At 36.5% G+C, this 21,123-nt stretch overlaps 1 protein-coding gene across 8 annotated transcripts in view; it reads right to left on the reverse strand.

Moving 5' to 3' along the window:
* NOL4 (nucleolar protein 4) overlaps nt 1–21,123 on the reverse strand; it is a 563,001-nt gene that overhangs the window by 447,308 nt on the left and 94,570 nt on the right. The window contains exon 1 of one of the 8 annotated variants that reach the window (XM_006066105.4): nt 20,679–20,889. The exons of the other annotated variants lie outside the window; for them this stretch is intronic. The gene's annotated coding sequence lies outside the window, so the exon portion shown is untranslated. Of the gene's footprint in view, nt 1–20,678; nt 20,890–21,123 lie in introns of those variants that run through there. 8 annotated transcript variants of the gene reach the window in all.

Consider the following 21,123-nt stretch of genomic DNA (forward strand, 5'->3'; position numbering starts at 1 on the left):
CTAGTGAAAAAGCTGGCTTGAAACTTAACATTCAAAAAACCAAGATCACAGCATCCAGGGGAAAAAATGGAAACAGTTGCAGATTTTCTTTTCTTGGGCTCTAAAATCACTGTGGACGGTGACTGCAGCTGTGAAATTAAACGTTGCTTGCTCCTTGGAAGGAAAGCTATGACATACTTAGACAGAATACCAAAAAGCAAAGACATTACTTTGCCAGCAAAGATCCATACAGTCAAAGTTATGGTTTTTCCAGCAGTCATGAAAGGATGTGAGAGTTGAACCATAAAGAAGGCTGACTGGTGAAGAATTGATGCTTTCAAACTGATGCTGGAAAAGAATCGTGAGAGTCCCTTGGACAGAAGGAGATAAAACCAGTCAATCCTAACCCTGAATATTCATTGAAAGGATTGAAGCTGAAGCTCTAATATTTTGGCTACCTGATGCAAAGAGTCAACTCATTGGAAAAGACCCTGATGCTGGGAAAGACTGATGGCAAAAGGAGAAAAGGGTGGCAGAGGACGAAATGGTTAGATGGCATCAGTGACTGAATGGACGTGAATTTGAGCAAACTCTGGGAGATAGTGAAGGACACAGGAACCTGGCATGCTGCAGTCCACAGGGTTGCAAAGAGTTGGACACAACTCAGTGGCTGAAAAACAACAACAACAGGTGGGTGGCTTATTTTCTAATTTTTTCTGCATCTGACATAGTTTGTGGGCAACAGAATGGAGACAGCTGAATGGCAATGAGCATCAGTGTGAGACAGTCATACAAGCACCCACAGGAGAGTAGGTGAACTCAACCCATGATATCAAGAAAGACAACAAGATACCTGAGAGTCCCGTATTTGTATAAGCCCTGTATTAACAAACCAGGTGTACCGCATTAGCAGTCTACATGATAGAATCGAACTGAATGGGGAAATGGATTGGCCAGAAAGTTCATTCAGGCTTTCCTATAAGAGATTATGGACAACCCAATACATCTGAGCAGATACCAGTGCCATCAGCAGTAACCAAAGCCCAGTACCCTCCACTCTGTCTGGGACACTATGTGAACCACCCTCAGTCCTTAGAATCCCAGGCTAAGGGATACTTTTGACTTACTGAGTTCACCAGGAATTAACTAAAATGTAGATTCTGCTTTCACCAGGTTTCCTTAGGTGGAAGCTGAGATTACTGATTTGTGACCTTTCATCTTTTGTAACATAAACACTCACCATCATAAATTTTCCTCAAAATCTCCCTTTAGGTGCGCCCTGAAAATTCTGATATGCTACACTATCATTTTCATTCTGTTTGAAATATTGTCTAATTTTCTTTGGGATTTCTTCTTTCACCTATAGGTTACTTAAAAGTATGTTGTTGAATCTTTGAATACTAGGGGAATCACCAGGTAACTTTCTCTTATTTGATATCTTAATCCTTTCAGTTAGAAAATATCCTTTGTAAACTATATATTCTTATCACAGCTACATAAACTTTAAAACCCCACCAGACAGTGCTATAATTTTTTCTTTCAAGAGTCATATATATATTAAAGAATACAGAAGATGAAAAATAGTTTATTTATAGTTTCTATTTCTCTTCCTTTAGTAAAGTTCCGAATTTCCTTCTAGTACCATTTCTCTTTGGGCTTTCCTGGTAGCTCAGGCAGTAAAGAATCGGCCTGCAATGCAAGAGACCAGGGTTCGATCCCAGGGTTGGGAAGATACCCTGGAGAAAAGAATGGCAACCCACTCTAGTATTCTTGCCTGGAGAATTCCACCAACAGGGGAGGCTGGTGGGCTACAGTCCATGGGGTCACAAAGACTTGAACACAACTGAGTCACACACACACACACACACACACACACACACACACACACACCATTCCTCTGAAGAACATTCCTGAAGAACTTCCTTTGGCATTAATTTTAGAGCATGTCCAGTGGAAAATAATTCATAGTTTTTCTTCACCAGATAATGTCTTTATATCATCTTCTTTATTGAAAGGGTATTTTTCAATGAATATACAATTCTTTCAACATTTAAAAAAAAAAGAAAAGAAAAAAAGGACTATTGTTAGGGTCCTCCATTGTTTCTGAGGAGAACTCTGTGGTCATCTGAATTATCGTGTGTTGTTTACCTCTGGCTGCTTTCAAGATTGTTTTGTTCCAGCAGGTTCATTACATGTTTTATAACATTTTAAAATTTTAGCTTGTTTGGGTTTTACCATGCATCTTGGTTTGTCACCAAATCTGGGAAACTTTTAGTCATTATTTTCCAAATATTTTTCTTCTATAACAATTTCTTTCTTTTCTATGATTTCAGTGGCAAAAAGAAAAATTTAGTTTTTTGTTTATATTGTAATCTTCTTCTACCCTGTTTTTCAGATAGGATAATTTCTATTAATCTATCTTTAAACTCATTGACTCCTTCATCTGCTATCTGCATTCTATTCTTGAGCCCACCCAGTAAATTTTTATCACTTATTAAATTTTTTAGTTCAAATCTTCACATTTTATTCTTTTTAAAAGAACTAAAGTTACTCTTCCTCTGCCTAGAGTATCTATTTTTCCATTAATTTCAAAAGTATTTGCATTTTCTGCATAGAGCATTGGTTATAATAGCTGAAAGTTCTTAACTTCAACATCTGACTCAACTCAGAGTTGGCATCTGTTGATTTTTTTCCTCTTAAAACATGTCCAATTTTCATCATTTTTATATGCAACTTTGCATATAAAATTATCTTACTTCAGGCTGTATCCTGAAAATTTTGATTATGCTGTGAGGTTCTGGATCCTACTAAAATCTTCTGGAAAGTGTTGTATATTTATATCATGCACTAAATTCTATTAGACTCAGACCATGAGCTTTGCTTGCCTTCTCACCAGTGATTCCATTATCAGTTTTCAAATTTTCCTGTTCCTTTGGGTCTAATCTGCATACGGGTAGCATGGAGATTAACCTGGGACTTGTACTGCAGCTTATATCACACTTCACTTCTCAAAGATTTGGTCATGGCACTTTGCATATGTGCTTCACATTCACAGCTTCACAAAGAACTCAGTTCACACGAAGATTTAGGAGATGTCCTCTCTGGTATTTTCCTCACTCTTATTTCCAACATCCCTTTATTTCTGATTCCTCTAGCCTGAAAATATCAGTGCCTCTCAACATTTCATCCTTCTGCACTTTGCATAAATTCATGAGACTGGAGCCATCTTCAGGACACATGTATCAGGAAAATGAGAGAGAGAAGGTCGTAGTGGAATTTCACACACACTCGGACCACCGGGGCCCTTTCCACACTGTTCCTCTGGCCAACAAGAAAGGTTACTCACTAAGAGTTTCAGGTTCCTCTCTGCCAGCACGGCCACCATATATAGCAGGAGTGCAGCTCCATGACTGAGACTAGCTTTCAGTTAAATCTGGGAGATTAAAGAATGGGAAAAGCGGAGAGAAACTCACCCCACATACTGTTTTGCGTCTAGTCCATTTCCATCTGCATTCTGCCTTTTATTGTTTTTCAGAGCGCTCGGGTGGTTGTGTTTTATATTCTCACTAGAGTTTTTCATGAAAGAGACTATAGTAAAGTTGCAGGATATAAAATCAACACACAGAAATCACTTGCATTCCTATACACTAATAATGAGAAAACAGAAAGAGAAATTAAGGAAACAATTCCATTCACCATTGCAACAGAAAGAATAAAATACTTAGGAATATATCTACCTAAAGAATCTAAAGACCTATATATAGAAAACTATAAAACACTAGTGAAAGAAATCAAAGAGGACACTAACAGATGGAGAAATATACCATGTTCATGGATTGGAAGAATCAATGTAGTGAAAATGAGTATACTACCCAAAGCAATCTATAGATTCAATGCAATCCCTATCAAGCTACCAACAGCATTCTTCACAGAGCTAGAACAAATAATTTCACAATTTGTATGGAAAAACAAAAAACCTCGAATAGCCAAAGCGATCTTGAGAAAGAAGAATGGAACTGGAGGAATCAACCTACCCGACTTCAGGCTCTACTACAAAGCCACAGTTATCAAGACAGTATGGTACTGGCACAAAGACAGAAATATAGATCAATGGAACAAAATAGAAAGCCCAGAGATAAATCCACGCACATATGGACACCTTATCTTTGACAAAGGAGGCAAGAATATACAATGGATTAAAGACAATCTCTTTAACAAGTGGTGCTGGGAACTCTGGTCAACCACGTGTAAAAGAATGAAACTAGAACACTTTCTAACACCATACACAAAAATAAACTCAAAATGGATTAAAGATCTAAACGTAAGACCAGAAACTATAAAACTCCTAGAGGAGAACATAGGCAAAACACTCTCTGACATACATCACAGCAGGATCCTCTATGACCCACCTCCCAGAATATTGGAAATAAAAGCAAAAATAAACAAATGGGACCTAATTAACCTTAAAAGCTTCTGCACATCAAAGGAAACTATTAGCAAGGTGAAAAGACAGCCTTCAGAATGGGAGAAGATAATAGCAAATGAAGCAACTGACAAACAACTAATCTCGAGAATATACAAGCAACTCCTACAGCTCAACTCCAGAAAAATAAATGACCCAATCAAAAAATGGGCCAAAGAACTAAATAGACATTTCTCCAAAGAAGACATACAGATGGCTAACAAACACATGAAAAGATGCTCAACATCACTCATTATCAGAGAAATGCAAATCAAAACCACTATGAGGTACCATTTCACACCAGTCAGAATGGCTGCGATCCAAAAGTCTACAAGTAATAAATGCTAGAGAGGGTGTGGAGAAAAGGGAACCCTCTTCCACTGTTGGTGGGAATGCAAACTAGTACAGCCACTATGGAGAACAGTGTGGAGATTCCTTAAAAAACTGGAAATAGACCTGCCTTATGATCCAGCAATCCCACTGCTGGGCATACACACTGAGAAAACCAGAAGGGAAAGAGACACGTGTACCCCAATGTTCATCGCAGCACTGTTTATAATAGCCAGGACATGGAAGCAACCTAGATGTCCATCAGCAGATGAATGGATAAGAAAGCTGTGGTACATATACACAATGGAGTATTATTCAGCCATTAAAAAGAATACATTTGAATCAGTTCTAATGAGGTGGATGAAACTGGAGCCTATTATACAGAGTGAAGTAAGCCAGAAAGAAAAACACCAATACAGTATACTAACGCATATATATATGGAATTTAGAAAGATGGTAACAATAACACTGTGTACGAGACAGCAAAACAGACACTGATGTATAGAACAGTCTTATGGACTCTGTGGGAGAGGGAGAGGGTGGGAAGATTTGGGAGAATGGCATTGAAACATGTAAAATATCATGTATGAAATGAGTTGCCAGTCCAGGTTCGATGCATGATACTGGATACTTGGGGCTGGTGCACTGGGACGACCCAGAGGGATGGAATGGGGAGGGAGGAGGGAGGAGGGTTCAGGATGGGGAACACATGTATACCTGTGGCGGATTCATTTTGATATTTGGCAAATCTAATACAGTTATGTTAAGTTTAAAAATAAAATAAAATTAAAAAAAAAAAAAGAGATCATCCGTAATGATTCATAATGAAAGAGATTCGCCTTTTTGACCAGCACTGGCAACTCACATGTAGCTTTTTTTAGAAACAAAGAATCATGAGCCCTGGCCTGACCCAGAATCTCCATTCTAACAAGATACTCGAGTAATGGGTAAGCACACTAAAACAGGACATATCCTGAGCTAGAAGACAGGAATAAGATTTACGAAGTTCTTGGATCCTAAGAAGATTCAAGTAAAGTTCCTCATTGAGGGCCAAAAAAATCAATTCCAAGATACAAACACACACACACACACACACGTATTTTTGAAAAGGATAGCTAAGTATCATAATTAAGTGGGAAAATAAACTTAAAGCAAAAAAAAAAAAAACACAATTAAATGATAAATCACATGGAAATAGTAAGAAAATTATGGGACAGTTATGGTAACAACAAGGATGGGAACTACATTTAATATCTTGTAATAAAATATAATGGAAAAGACTCTGAAAAGGAAAATATCTATGTAGTTATATATGTATATTTGCTGCTTTGTTTTACACTAGAAATGCAGCATTGTAAATCAACCATACTTCAATAAAAAATAAAACAAAATGGGCAAAAGAGTAAAATCAAATAAAAATTTAAAAAAGAAGAGTTGTGGTAGAAACATTTGATTGCTGCTGCTGCTGCTGCTAAGTCACTTCAGTTGTGTCTGACTCTGTGTGACCCCAGAGACAGCAGCCCAACAGGCTCCCCCGTCCCTGGGATTCTCCAGACAAGAACACTGGAGTGGGTTGCCATTTCCTTCTCCAATGCATGAAAGTGAAAAGTGAAAGTGAAGTCGCTTAGTCATGTCCAACTCTTAGCGACCCCGATTTTCCAGGCAAGAGTACTGGAGTGGGGTGCCATTGCCTTCTCCGAACACTTGATTAGGTATTTATAAAGCCATAAAATAATTATGAAGACTATTGAGTACATCTTAATAATGATTTTAAATGAAAAAAGCACAATTCAAAGTTATAGGCAAACTATGATTATAACCTTCTATATAAAGTATGCCAGGTACCATATTTTAGAAAATAATTAGAAGAGAACAACAAGGATGTCAAGGGAACTGGAAACTACGAATGACTGCCTAGAAGGGGGAACTCGAAACGAGTCAGGTGATGGACCCCACCTTTGCCTCCCTGATAGCCATGTTCCCCTTCCCATCTCATCAGCTTGCTAGTGTTCTTTTGGAGATCTCATCAGTGTATATACAAACATAATTGGTTACACGTAGACTTTCTGAACTCCACCAAAAACTCAGGAGATATTATAGTATAAAACCTAAAATCACTTAACTTATACTGAAAAATATAACTCAAATATTCCCAATGTTGGCAACAGTTTGACCAGTGCATTCTCTCTTTGGTCAATTTATGTAAGAAACCAAATAATCAAAAGGTGGCTTGTTAAATATGGGTTTAAAGAGGGCCTGATAAACCCACATGATCAAGTTATGACATCTGGCTCACCTGAATGGAAACAACCATCAAGAAACACTAAGTTCTTCACCATAATAACAGCATATTTTATCAGCACTGCCAGTATGTGTATCTTTAACTCATTTTTTCCATGGCTGGCCAAATACCACTTATTATTATTATCTATAGTAGTGCATAAAGCTCTTGTTATCCTTAAACCTATTCAGTTAACAAAAAATTTAAAGTTGGAAGACAGTGAATACATTACATGTAAATGTCAATATCACATTTTCATTTATTTAATATATGCTAACACATAATTATTTGCTAAACTTGTGATAAGACAAAGATGTCTTCTTTAAGTGTGGGTCTACTGATTGACATTCCAAGTGTGAATAATGCCCTGGACAATGCATTGTCTGTGACTTCTAGTTTCAGTTAAAGTAAGTTATTACTTGTAATCTAGGCTGTGCAGAAACCTGTTTTCTTCTTTTTTCCCTATTTTTTTCTAATTGTACATTTTAGCAATCCACATGTATTTTGAGCCTTTATAAAGCATTGAATTTAAGTTCATGCATTCAGTTCATCAGTTATGAAATATTTAAATGTTATAATCATGATAATAATTGAAACTCACATAAAAGATGTGGGAAAATGCAACCAGTAATATATACACAACTCAATTTTATGTGTACAAGGTACAGGTTACTACAGTGTAGACTATTTTGAATGAACAATCCACACTCTGGGAAGAGACTTTTGATTAATTCACTAGTTAGTGAAGCTCTATTAAGAGATTTTTTATTATACTTTCAATCAAAATAGCATCTAGTCTTGAAAATCCCATCTAATTAGGTCAATTGGTTAGAGCATAGTGTTATTATGACCAAACTAGACATTAGATCCTCATATGTGCCACTTATCTTTGCCCCATGTTCCTAGATTAAACCCCTAAAGCCCTCTAGCCATCTGGCAACTGCAGTCGGGTCCACCTATAAGTGTTGTCTCTGCACCCCTTCACCCTGGCACCTCACCAAAATAAAAAAAAAAAGATAACTTAAAAAATATTGGCCAACCTTATCTCAATGACTACTATCTTTATACATAATGATGAGACCCAAATATTCAAATAATATTTTCTGAAAACACATAACTTTAAAAAAGGAAGAACTAGCAACAAAAACACCCTTTCTCTGTCAGACAAGCTACTCCTTTGTATGACCAAAATGAAGCTTCCAACTTCCTGAACTTATATTGAGTTTCCTTCACAACCTTCCAGTTTTCTAACAGTGCCAAACACTTGAAAAATCTGTAACTCTGAGAATAACTAGCACAAATGAACACTTGATTAAAATTAGGAAGAGTGGGACATAAGAGTCTCTTGAATAAACCTCAGATAGAAAGGGAAAATAATCAAAATAAAGATTTTCTCTTCTCAACAGAGAGAGGAAAATGATTCCAATTCTTGTTAATATCTTAACAGAAGAAGATATACCTGTTATTGTTATTTTCTATATGCTAATTCCCCAAATATTAAGGTCTCATTTAAAATGTATAATAATAAAATAATTATTAAAAAATAAAGTTATAGTATGGTTAGTGCTACTAAATGATATTGCTGCATATTGTTATTTGTCACTATGCAGTCAAAAATACTTAAACATACATTAATATAATGATGTGTATAATGTTTTATTTTAATACATGCAACTCCTCAATCTCCATCCTCCCTGAAAACCATAAAACAGTAAGTCACTTTATATTCTATAAAAAAGATAGATGGAATATAATGAAATAAAATATTTTAATTAAAAACTGAAAAATCAAAATAGTACATAGTAATAAATATATATATATATACACACACAAATATATCTAATGTGATCAATAACTATCTCAAATGAGCTGTTAGGAATTGTATATTTTACTAAATTATGGACCATCTCATCAAAAACAATTAAAATGGCAACACATTAGGCATTAGTAGAATGCCATTTAAATTATTCCCAGCTACATCTTAAACCACAATTAGTCAAATATGCTTTTTAGAAAGTTGTTTTAATTGAGCAAATGCTTTTTGAAAAATTTAGGCCAAAAAACTATGTATTATTTTCTCTCACTGTATAATCACAAATTGGGTGGCTTAAAGCTTCACAAACTTATACTATCTCACAGTTTCTATGGTTCCAAAGTCCAGCATATTTTAATGGGTCTTCTGCTCAGGTTCTTATAAAGCTGAAATCAAGGTGGAAGACAGCTACATTCTTTGTTGGAAGCCCAACTGAGAAAGGCTTCCTTTGGTCAGAATTTATTCCTTGTGGTTGTAGGACCTAGGTCCCCATTGTTTTGCTAGCTGTTGGCAAAGCATGCTCTCAGCTCCTAACCACATGGCCCCCTCCATCTCAGCAACAGAGAATCTCCCTTACAATGAATCCAACTCAGGTTTTGAGATTCTCTCCCTGCTATTTCTGCTATAAAAACCCTCTGCTTTTAAAAGGTTAATGTGATTAAGTCAGACCCACCTAAAAGAGCCCCCTTTCCTGTTCCATATAATATAGCCATAGGAATCAGAGATCATATGCACACTTTCCACTCACACTCAAAGGTAAGGGAATTAAACACATGTGAGGGTCATTTCGGAGTCATCTTAGAATCCTGCCTATCACAGTACACAAAGATTGTAGAATCATAGTGACAGAGACAGGCACAAGGATTTAAAATTAAACAAGTTTGAGGAATAAACAACTTGGAATAAGATTTAGAATACTGCCTTAAAGTATAAACTCCATGTTCTAAGCAATATTTGAAACATTACTTTGAAAAGGTTTGTGGCTTGAATAAGTATTCTATTAATATATAGAAATTTCCCATGGGTTTTAGAACAATTTCTCTGGTAAATCTTTGTAGCTGTGGATGTAGTAATAATAGGTCAAAAATTATTTCTCAACTCTAAAAACAGAAGGAAAAAAACATTTTATTACAAGATGATTTCATCCATACTCCTTTTTCTTTCCAAAATTTTTGTTTTACTTTTTATAGATTTAAATTCTTGCCACTCTTTGTCAAACATTCATAATACATTAAACAAGTTAGAAGTCAAATAGTCAAATGTATCATCAGGAGGATGAATGAAATTTTGATACATTCATTCTAAAGAATGCTACATACTACATACAACAAAATGGGTGAATCTCACAACAATATCCAATAAAAGTACAAGACACACAAGAGTATGTAGAGTATCATTCTTTTGTAGAAATTTTAAAACCAGGAACAACTAAACTGCGTTGTTTAGGGATGCCTTGTTGTTGGGTCATTAAGTCGTGTCCTTTTAAGTGTCTTTAAATTCATTTTCTTACATTTCAAACAATCCTATTTTTAACACTGTATTGGATTAATAAAGTCTGACGTTTGTACAGCATGATTCAATTACACAATATCAAGCTATTGAATTATATTGATTTACTGCTTAACAATTTGATTTCAGTATCTGTGTAATATTTATAACTATATTTCAAACAAATATTGAGGCAAAAGGAACTATTCGACTTTTATTCTTTATTCATTTGATTTATAACCAGCATAAACCAAGGAGAGATCTCAAGTCCCTACCCATAAGACCTAAATCATAACATCTTTGCTCAAACACTTCTGGTAGCTGGCATTCCCTATAGAAGGAAGGTCAAATTTTGCAACATGGCAGTAGGGGCTTCCCATAATTTTGCCCCCACCCACTTTTCCAACTTCATCTTCCCCTGTACCCTGCACTTCAGCTATTCTTGACTATGTACCATCTCAACTTGCGTTTGATGAAATAAAATCTCACCTCCACCAAAATAATACCAAAAGAGAACAATGGTTTTATGGATGTCATGGATTTTTATGGCTAAGAAATTATTGTTAATATTGTGTTAAGTACAGAGGCACTCCCCTGTAAGAGAGAAGGCGATATTTTAGCTGAAGTGTAAGGTCTTAACTAAAATGATTTACTGTGAGGTAATATTAGGCTTCAACAATAGTTTCTGCCTTCAACAATAGCTCAGTCAGTAAATCATCTGCCTGCAATGCAGGAGACCCGGCTTTGATTCCTGGGTCGGAAGATCCCCTGGAGAAGGAAATGGCAACCCACTCCAGTATTTTTGCCAGAGAATCCCATGGGCAAAGAGGCCTGGCAGGCTACAGTCCAGGGGTCACAAAGAGTTGGACACAACTAAGTGACCAAACACACACATACAATATTATCCTATGGATTAAAGTAACTGTCTCCAAATTGGTATGTGCACACCCCAGGAAATGCATGAGATGACCTACTGAGATGAATAAAAACATTAAAATTTATGTTTGTATACATTTAATAATAGTTGGTCATGGACAGGGAAGCCTGGCATGCTGCAGTCCATGGGATCGTAAAGAGTCGGACACAAGTAAGCAGTTAAATTGAACTAACAGTCCTATATAGTTACATTTTTGAATATGTGCTATGTATTAAGTATTGATACAGAACTATATGTAATTTATAAAAACACACATGTTGGGGGAATATTCAATTTGTTTTAATCACTAGAGTACATTAAGAGTTTGGAAACCAAAGCAAGGACTTTGGAATCCAACTGAAACAGTTTCTTGTCCCAACTCTAACACTTAGAAGCTATGTGACTTTAGAAAGTTATCTTAATTTAAACCACAATTTTATCAAGTATGTAATGAAAAATGTTCATCTGATAGGATTATTGTGACTGTTAAAGGGGACATTTTGTTTAAAGTTATTATCTCAATCCTTAACCAATATATATTAATAAGTTGATATATGCAAGGCATTTTTATTAATTGTGTTACATTCAAAACTTTCTATTGCCTAAAGAAGCAATGTACTCATTAAAGAACTCTAAATGACAAGTAAAGTCACCAGTTTCACAGCCTTAAGAAAAAAAGCCCATCTTTTCCTGCTTCTGATGGGACTACAAATGGTATAACTGCTAAGGAAAACAGTATGGAAGTTCCTCAAAAAATTAAAAATAGAACTACCATGTGATCCAGCAATCCCACTTGTGGGTCTACATCCAAAAGAATCGAAAGCAGAGTTTTGAAGGGACACCCTTCATAGCAGCACTATTTCTAACAGCCAAAAGTGAAAGTGAAAGTTGCTCAGGCATGTTGAGTCTTTGCCACCCCATGGACTATACAGTCCATGAAATTCTCCAGACCAAAATACTAGAGTGGGTAGCCTTTCCCTTTTCCAGGGGATCTCCCCAACCCAGTGATTGAACCCAGGTCTCCCCCATTGCAGACAGATTCTTTCCCAGATGAGCAACAAGGGAAGCCCAAGAATACTGGAGTGGGCAGATTATCCCTTTTCCTGCGGATCTTCCCGACCCAGGAATTTGTTGCTAAGTCACTTCAGTCGTGTCCGACTCTGTGCGACCCCATAGACAGCAGCCCACCAAGGCTCTCCCGTCCCTGGGATTCTCCAGGCAAGAATATTGGAGTGGGTTGCCATTTCCTTCTCCAACGCATGAAAGTGAAAAGTGAAAGGGAAGTCGTTTAGTCGTGTCCGACTCTTAGCGACCTCATGGACTGCAGCCTACCAGGCTTCTCCATCCATGGGATTTTCCAGGCAAGAGTACTGGAGTGGGGTGCCATTGCCTTCTCCGGTGGATTCTTTACCAACTGAGATATCAGGGAAGCCCAAAGGTGGAAGCAATTCAAATGCTCATTGACAAGTGAATAAACAAAATATGGTAAATACATAAAATAGCATATTATTCAGCCATTAAAAGTAAGGAAATTCTGTGACACAATTTAACATGAATGAATTTTAAGGGTATTACACTAAGTGAGATAATCAATCACAAAAGATAAACACTGTGTAATTCCACTTATACTGTGGGAGGAGGGGGGCTTCCCCAGTGGCTCGAAAGGTAAAGACTCTGCCTGCAATGCAGAAGTTCAGTTCAGTTGCTCAGTCACGTCCGACTCTTTGTGACCTCATGGACTGTAGCACGCCAGGCCTCCCTATCCATCACCAGCTCCTGGAGTTTACTCAACCTTGTGCCCATTGAGTCAGTAATGCAGAAGGTTCCAGTTTAATCCTTAGGTTGGGAAGATCCCCTGGAGAAGGAAGTGGCAACTCACTCCTGGGAGAACCCAATGACAGGAGTCTGGCAGGCTACAGTCCATGGAGTAGCAAAGAGTCAGACATGACAGGGCAAGCATGCATGCAATTATATGAGGTATCAAATGTAGTCATATTTACAGAATCAGAAAGTAGAATGGTGGTTTCCAGGGGCTGGAGGGAAGGGTAAAGAGGGAGTTCTTTATTAGTTACAGAGTTTCAGTTTTGCAAGATGAAAACATTCTAGAGATATCTTGTACAGCAAAGTATATATGCTTAATACTATTGTACCACATACTTACATATGTTTAAGATGGAAAAGTATATGTTATGTTTTTTTAACCGTAATTTAAATAAATAAAATTTAAAAAACAGTCCCCACATCTGGTTATAACTAGTTGGTGTGTGGTGTTTAAATAAGAAGATTCCATTGTGTTATGGGGCTGGGAAGTGATTTTCATTTATCCCATTAATTACTGCCAAAGATGTATTACACATGATGCCCTCCCTTCTGTCAAAACAAATTTTGCAAAAAAAAAAAATAAAACAAATTATCAAGCAATAGATATACCTCATGGTATGATGTAATAAGAATATGGTCAGTTGGTTCAAGAAATATTAAGTTGATAGAATCAACAGTATTCTATGAAGTACTGACCATAAGGAGAGAAGAAAGGGGGAAAGAAACAATCATATCACACAGACTTTTGGCTTGGAAAGGTGAGCAAATTGTATTGCCACTCATGGAGAAGGAAAAATTTTAAAGAAAAAAAAATTTTATTTTTTTGAAGAGGTTAGCTTGGAGGACCTAGTATGGGGAATGGAGAAAAGAAAAAATTTTTAATTTGTTTAATTTTAAGTGCTTTGGAATATCTTGATGGAAAACAACTAGTGGAAAACCCAAAGCAAAGATCTGAACTTCAGCAGAAGCATATTAAGTCCTCAAAATAGACACACGACTGAAGCTATGGATGGGGGTACCACTACTCAAGAGAAAGAGAGAGTAATAAAAGGAATTCAAAATGTATCTTAGTCAAATTATTTAATTTTAAGGATACCTAAGTAAATAAATCCATGAAATTTGGAAAAAAACAAGTTTGCTGTTGAATTTTAATAGCACTAATACAATTATCTACAATGTTCTAGTGGAAAGAGTGAAAACAAAGAAATTATACCTAGCTAAGTTGCCCTTTAGGCACAAAGGAAAAGGACAAATATTTTTCAATTGCATATAAACCCCAAAGAATAGAAAATAGGAGCCCTTCTTTAGGGGAAAAAATGATGATCAGGAATTACCACTAATCAACTGATGGATCAAGTCAGATAATTTAGACATAAAGAAAACCAGGTAAAAGAATGGATGATATACATTTAAACATAATAAAGGGATAATAATTGTAAGAAGCAAATTACATACTATAACATAAAGAACCTTGACAATAAAAGCAATAATTTAGATAATACAACAAAATATATAACAATTAGAATAAATGTAATGTATTATAAACAGGGATATCAGTAACAAGAAGGTGAGAAATTAAAAAAGATTTGTTCTTTATCTACCACTAGAGAAAGTCAATAATATGGTATAAAACTGAAATTGTAGTTGAATAAATAAATATAATTCACCATTGTTTTTTTTTTAATATTTTCTGTCAATTTTAGGAATAAACACGTCTATGAATAAGCCTTAACCTATTAGAAAATTTTTGAATTTTGTGTATTTTTGTGACATTTTGGTAATATATTTTATTCTTCTTAAATTAGCATATAATTGTCATCCCAGTTTTTAGAAAATCACTTCTGCTTCTCCATATACAGTATGACTATCAACCATTATCTCTAATCTTCTTTTGGAATACTTGTTTAGATGGATGTCTGTAATGATACTCATAATTAGTTAATGGTTATATCTAGGCAAGAGACCTAGTATGAATTTTTGGCAATTTTTTCCTTTTCATTTAGACTTTTGAGTAATGAGAATGTATCACTTTTAAGAAAACAAAGTCATTTTTATTTTCTAAAAGTGAAGTAAGAAAAAAGATGCAATATACTACATTAATGTTATATTATATAATGTTATAATGTTAACATATATATTATATAACATTATAATAATGTATAATCATTAATGTATATATGTATCTCATATTTTAACTCACACTGTGATTGAGTTCATAATATATAATTAAAATTATATCATGGTGTTCTTGACTTGTTAATACTTAGATTAGCTTCTATTTTTGTAGCATCTATTACGTGCCAAGCATATGCCTTATATACTATATGCTTATGAAGTATGATTATTAATTCTCATCCAAAACTAAAACTAGGCAAAGTTTTGGATGCAAATTAGGAAATCCTCAAAGAGAAATTCTCAAAGAGAAGCAAAGAGGAAACTGTGTCTTTAAATAAGAAACTTTCTGTTAAAAAGCAGAGACATTGCTTTATCAACAAAGGTCCGTCTAGGCAAGGCTATGGTTTTCCCAGTGGTCATGTACGGATGTGAAAGTTGGCCTATAAAGAAAGCTGAGCACCGAAGAATTGATGCTTTTGAACTGTGGTGTTGGAGAAGACTCTTGAGAGTCCCTTGGACTGCAACGAGATCCAACCAGTCCATTCTGAAGGAGATCAGCCCTGGGATTTCTTTGGAAGGAATGATGCTAAAGCTGAAACTCCAGTATTTTGGCCACCTCATGCGAAGAGTTGACTCATTGGAAAAGACTCTGATGCTGGGAGGGATTGGGGGCAGGAGGAGAAGGGGACGCCAGAGGATGAGATGGCTGGATGCCATCACTGACTCAATGGACATGGATTTGGGTAAACTCTGGGAGTTGGTGATGGACAGGGAGGCCTGGCGTGCTGAGGTTCATGGGGTCGCAAAGAGCTGGACATGACTGAGCGACTGAACTGAACTCGCAACTCCAGTAACTGTCAAATCCAGGATTTAAATCTTGCTCTAAAATCCTTACCCTGCCCACTATACCACGTTTCCTGCCATCCATGCTGTCCAGGAAGTTTACATTGCCATCCTAAGACTATGAAAAGGAACACAAGCTAAAACACACTGGATTCACTTTACTCTTTCCTAGTGAGATATAAAAAATCTTGGCAAATACAACAGCTATTAGTGAGAGGTCTTTATGATCTTGACGTGGAAATTGAAACTTTTGGAAATTCTGCTGCCACATCCCTGTATTTCCTTCCTCGTCTTTCCTCTATCATATACAGAAAGTCCAGAGTTAAAATCTTGACAAGTAGAATCTCAGAATAGTTGTTCAGAAGGTCTCTAGGAGGAATACATATGTGTTGGGTCTTATCCCTCACCTTCACCATAGTCACGAGTAACACAACTAAGAAGAGAAAACAGAAAAGTTAAGGACTGGTATCTTTGGAAATAAATGTGGGATAGTCCTCATATGGGCTCCCAAGGTTACTCAGTGGTAAAGAATCTGCCTGTAATATAGGGGATGTGGATTTGATTCCTGGGTCAGGAAGGTTCCCTGGAGAAGGAAATGACAACCCACTCCAGCACTCTTGCCTGGAAAATCCCGTGGACAGAGGAGCCTCACAGGGGGTCCATGGGGTCACAAAGAGTCAGACACAAATTTGTGACTGAACAACTAGTCCTCTTGTACTAAGAGGGTCTGATTGCCTTCTAAAATTCAGGGGTGTTAACTCGACAAGCCCTTTGTCTCTTAATCCTCATGGCCAACTGGCCTCTAGTAAAAGGAAAGGAAAGTGAAGTCGCTCAGTTGTGTCCGACTCTTTGTGACCCCTGGACTATACCTACTAGGCTCCTCCATCCAGAGAATTTTCCAAGCAAGAGTACTGGAGTAGGTTTCCATTTCCTTCTCTAGAGGATCTTCCCAACCCAGGGATTGAACCCAGGTCTCCCGCATTGCAGGCAGACGCTTTACCGTCTGAGTCACCAGGGAAGCCTGGCCTCTAGTAAAGGCACCCACTATTCCCTGAGAACCCAAAGGAGGTGCTGTGCTAGGGACTTGGACTTGCCATGGATGACTGATTCCTCCCAACAACTCTCAATGCCACTGCAGTCAGCTTATAAACCACGATGCTGAGACTCATACTTGGGATCTCTTTAACCCCACAAAGATATATGGTATCGTGTGTCCCAAAATACTTAAATGAAGGGGAAAAAATGCATCAGTCATCAATAGCAATTCCCACTGTGGAAGTATTAAGACATAAGCAAAATTTGGTTGTCTCAGTGACTACTGTTTTGACTTGTAAGAGATACAAAGTATCATTACGCATAGCTGGCATATCCCTCAGCTTTGTTTTCTAGAATTTCTATAGCAAATTACACATCAAGGCCCAACATATATGATGTGAGCCTTAGTCCAAGGCTCTTGGACTTAGACCAAGTGTAAATGTACACAGACTCCTTATGTATTATTTTATTCACTCTGATGTGGTATTGAAAAAAATAACCAAAACTACAGTCAGAGAACTAAAAAACAGTAACTGCTTTTGAACCAGTCCATGAATATTCATTCTAATCACTGTACAATAATCAATTAGTAGTATACACAGTGAGAAAATATGAAATCTGAGGCTACTGATTGATAACTGAATAAATTATCATTTTTAAATCACATAACTAGAAATAATATATTTTCTTTTCTGGATAAAAAATTCATTTTATGTTTCCTCATGGAATAAATAAAGGGAAAAATACTAAATAAAGGGAAAAAATACATGTAAATGCTTAAAAAAAAAAGGCTGAAATGTCTGTTCCTACAAATACAGGGAAAGAAAAGCATTGTTCATATTATTTGATTTTATAGTTTGGATATTCATTACCTTGTTTGGTTAAGACTGAAAGACAAATAGAAATGTGAGTTTATGGAATTTCCTAATGACTTATAGAATGCAGTGGACTTTTATAAAATAAACAATAATGCATGAATAATATTACTAATGAAATGTAATGAAATTCCTGATTCTTTTCTAAGTTTACCTTTCCTAATATGAAGCAGTAAAATGTGGTTACATTTTAAAGTGTGATGTTTTAACTAATTGTTGCCAGAAAACAAAGTGTCAATCAGAATGTAAAGCTTCTGAAAACAAACTAGAACTATCAGAGATGTAAAACAGAGTAACCATAGTGAGGATAATTATCAACTGTCACTGATTAAACATTGTTTCTGAATCAATGTCAAGCATTTCCTGTCTTTTTTAGAACTGTTTGAAGTTACCATAATTTCATACTTCTAAATTTCTGACACCTTTAAGGAAAGAACATAGAAAAGTAACAGTGGTAGTATGGAAAAGAACTGAGCTCCCATGCTCAGCAAAGCACACGTGTGTGTGTATACGCGCACATGTGCGCGCACACACAGTCTCACTCCAGATCTAAAATGGCTGAGTCGCAGGATGTTGTTGCTTGGTGACCAAACAGTATCTGCTCAGCCACACAGTAATCTAAACAGAGACAGATATGTCCCCTCAGTTTTAGGCATGGCCAGTACAAACAGTAAAGGGCATGTTTATCTTCTCCAATATTCTACATTTTTAAGTCAGTTGTCACTTGCTTGATTTTATCATCAGTTACCTTGAGGCTTCACAGGGAAAGTATTTGCAAAGCTATAAATACATCTGCTCTTTTGGAAAAACAAGAGGTAGGACCAAGCTTCTTTTACAATGAAAGACAGTCCTGTTTCAATTAAGCCTGCATGATGTGTCTGCTCTGTTCTAGTCCGACCTCCCAGTTGCTATCAGTCTCCCTTTCTCTCATTAAACACAAGGAGTTAATTAGCCCCAGCCTGTCCTCTCCCCTTCTGTCTTTCCCTTTTTGCAGTAGTAATGATGCCTAATTACCTGCAGCAATGGGTAACTGCAACACCAGGAATGAATCGCTCTCAGTGAAGCAAAGTCAGCCATGAACCTTCAAACCTCAGAATCCTAGAATGATTCTCAGTCTACTTGAAAATACTATTCAAATACAGTACTCTTTTTCAACCAATAAATGCTTTTGGATGCAAAAAAAAAAAAAAAAAATTTTTTTTTTTTTTTTGGTCTTTCTGATGACTGCACCCCTGCTATCACAAAGAAAAACCATCATAGGTTTAAGGAAGAAATCCTCTGAGATGTGGGGAAACACATGATAAAAGGGATCTTTTATTTATATTTTAAGTCAATGAAATGATGATTGGCTGTCTCTCAGAGAAGGAGGAGCCTATAATTCTATGTCAGGAGCAGCATAAAAATTTCATAAAGAGCAATAGGAAAGTTCATGAATTAAAAACCTCTTCAAAATTTCAAAACAGATGTGAATGAAAATCAGCGCTCTTAAATACTACACAGGAAACCATTATGCAAGAACATCACCTGAAGGATTACATTTTCTCCCTTAACTATATGGAATCTTTACTGAAAAGAGAAACACACATTACTTCATTATTAATCCTGGAGTTATTAATCTATATTAGATATCTTAGCAGCAATTTCTTAACAACTCTGCATTATTTTTTCAATGAAAATGTGGTATCCAAGAATGTGAATGCTGGTTTGAATTACTGGCATCCATGTTTATCTTAGTGCCTCTATGACCACTACACAATTTATGCTAGAATTTTTATTTAACGTTTTAAAAAAGAACACCTGTATATACATACAGTAGATGTAACCAAATCCATGCAGGTATAAACTCATTGGAGAAATACACAAGTGAAGCAATCTGACACATAAACAGAGGTGCCTAAGTAAAACATTTTAAGAAATGAAAAACAAACTCCCAGCTAGCAATTTAAAAAACAAAACACACACAATCTTATTAAGAAATATTCAAATATATCTTAAATCATTATTTTATTCATCAATTAGTTCAGTACCACCCAAATAAAAATACATTCATATGTTTTGAATTCTAATTTACTTTGTCTAACTAAGTTATTTTTAAAAATCAGGTTCTTAATGTTACTCCCAATATAAATGAATCAAAGCCCCTCATTCTCTATGACAGACTTCTGGCTCATCTAAATGTAGATAAACCTAAGTTCATCCATGCCCATCTAGTGCTCATTATTAATAAAGCAATCTCACCATTGTCTTTAGCAATGCCAGATGTGAAAGGCGAAGGCTGTGTTTATAGATCGCCCTCCTAGAAACCTTTCAACAATGATGCATATTTTTTTTAAAAAGCAGAACTTTTATGTGTGTTTCCGTTTCACCTTTATTCCCATGTCATTTTTCCATATAAATTTCAAAAGAAATATACTTCCTTCAAACAACTACCCCTAATTAATCTCAAGAAACCATAAACTGCTTTCCAAAAAGAGTCTTCCACATAATCCTTTGAAAAACCTTTCATGCACGTATTTCCAATTTAATATACCTCCGTTTGAGATAGAAGAGTAGCTTTCAAGGCATCTCCTTTCTAGCATCCTCCAGGAATACTGCACGGGAAACAGTTGCCAGTGAGAGATGGAGGAAAGGAGCAAATGCTCAAGAAACCCCAAAGCGAGGCAAAAATGTACCGAATGCCAGATAACCCTCTCCCACCCCTACTCCGGACGACTACCCACCTAGCATGATGAAGAAAGAGGTCTTATGGATCTGATCTGCAATCCTACTTGTAGCCCACAGTTCCCATCTCCTGAAAACGGAAATTGACGCTGCCGCCGCTCCCCAACCTCACAGGCTTCTGCCTGGGGAGGCTGAGATACACTGAGCTCTCAGCGTCAGCGCCTGGGCTTAAAGCTTTGCGGCCGTCAGACTAGAGCCATCCCAGAATAAGGAACAAATAACGTACACCACTTGATTGCGCCCAAACCCATCACTCTTTGTTGTTCATTATGTAGCTGCGGCTTTATTTGTGAAAGCTGCAAGTGAAGAAGGAAGGGGTGGGGGGTGGGCAGGAGGAGGCATCTCCAGGACCCTATATACCATCTAAATCTTCAGGGCAAGATCCCAGGAAGATTAAGGCGATCGGACAGCCAGGTGTCTCCCAGGCGGCGGTCTAACTAACAA

This window comes from Bubalus bubalis, chromosome 22, assembly GCF_019923935.1.
Source record: "Bubalus bubalis isolate 160015118507 breed Murrah chromosome 22, NDDB_SH_1, whole genome shotgun sequence".
NCBI classification, from domain to species: Eukaryota; Metazoa; Chordata; class Mammalia; order Artiodactyla; family Bovidae; genus Bubalus; species Bubalus bubalis.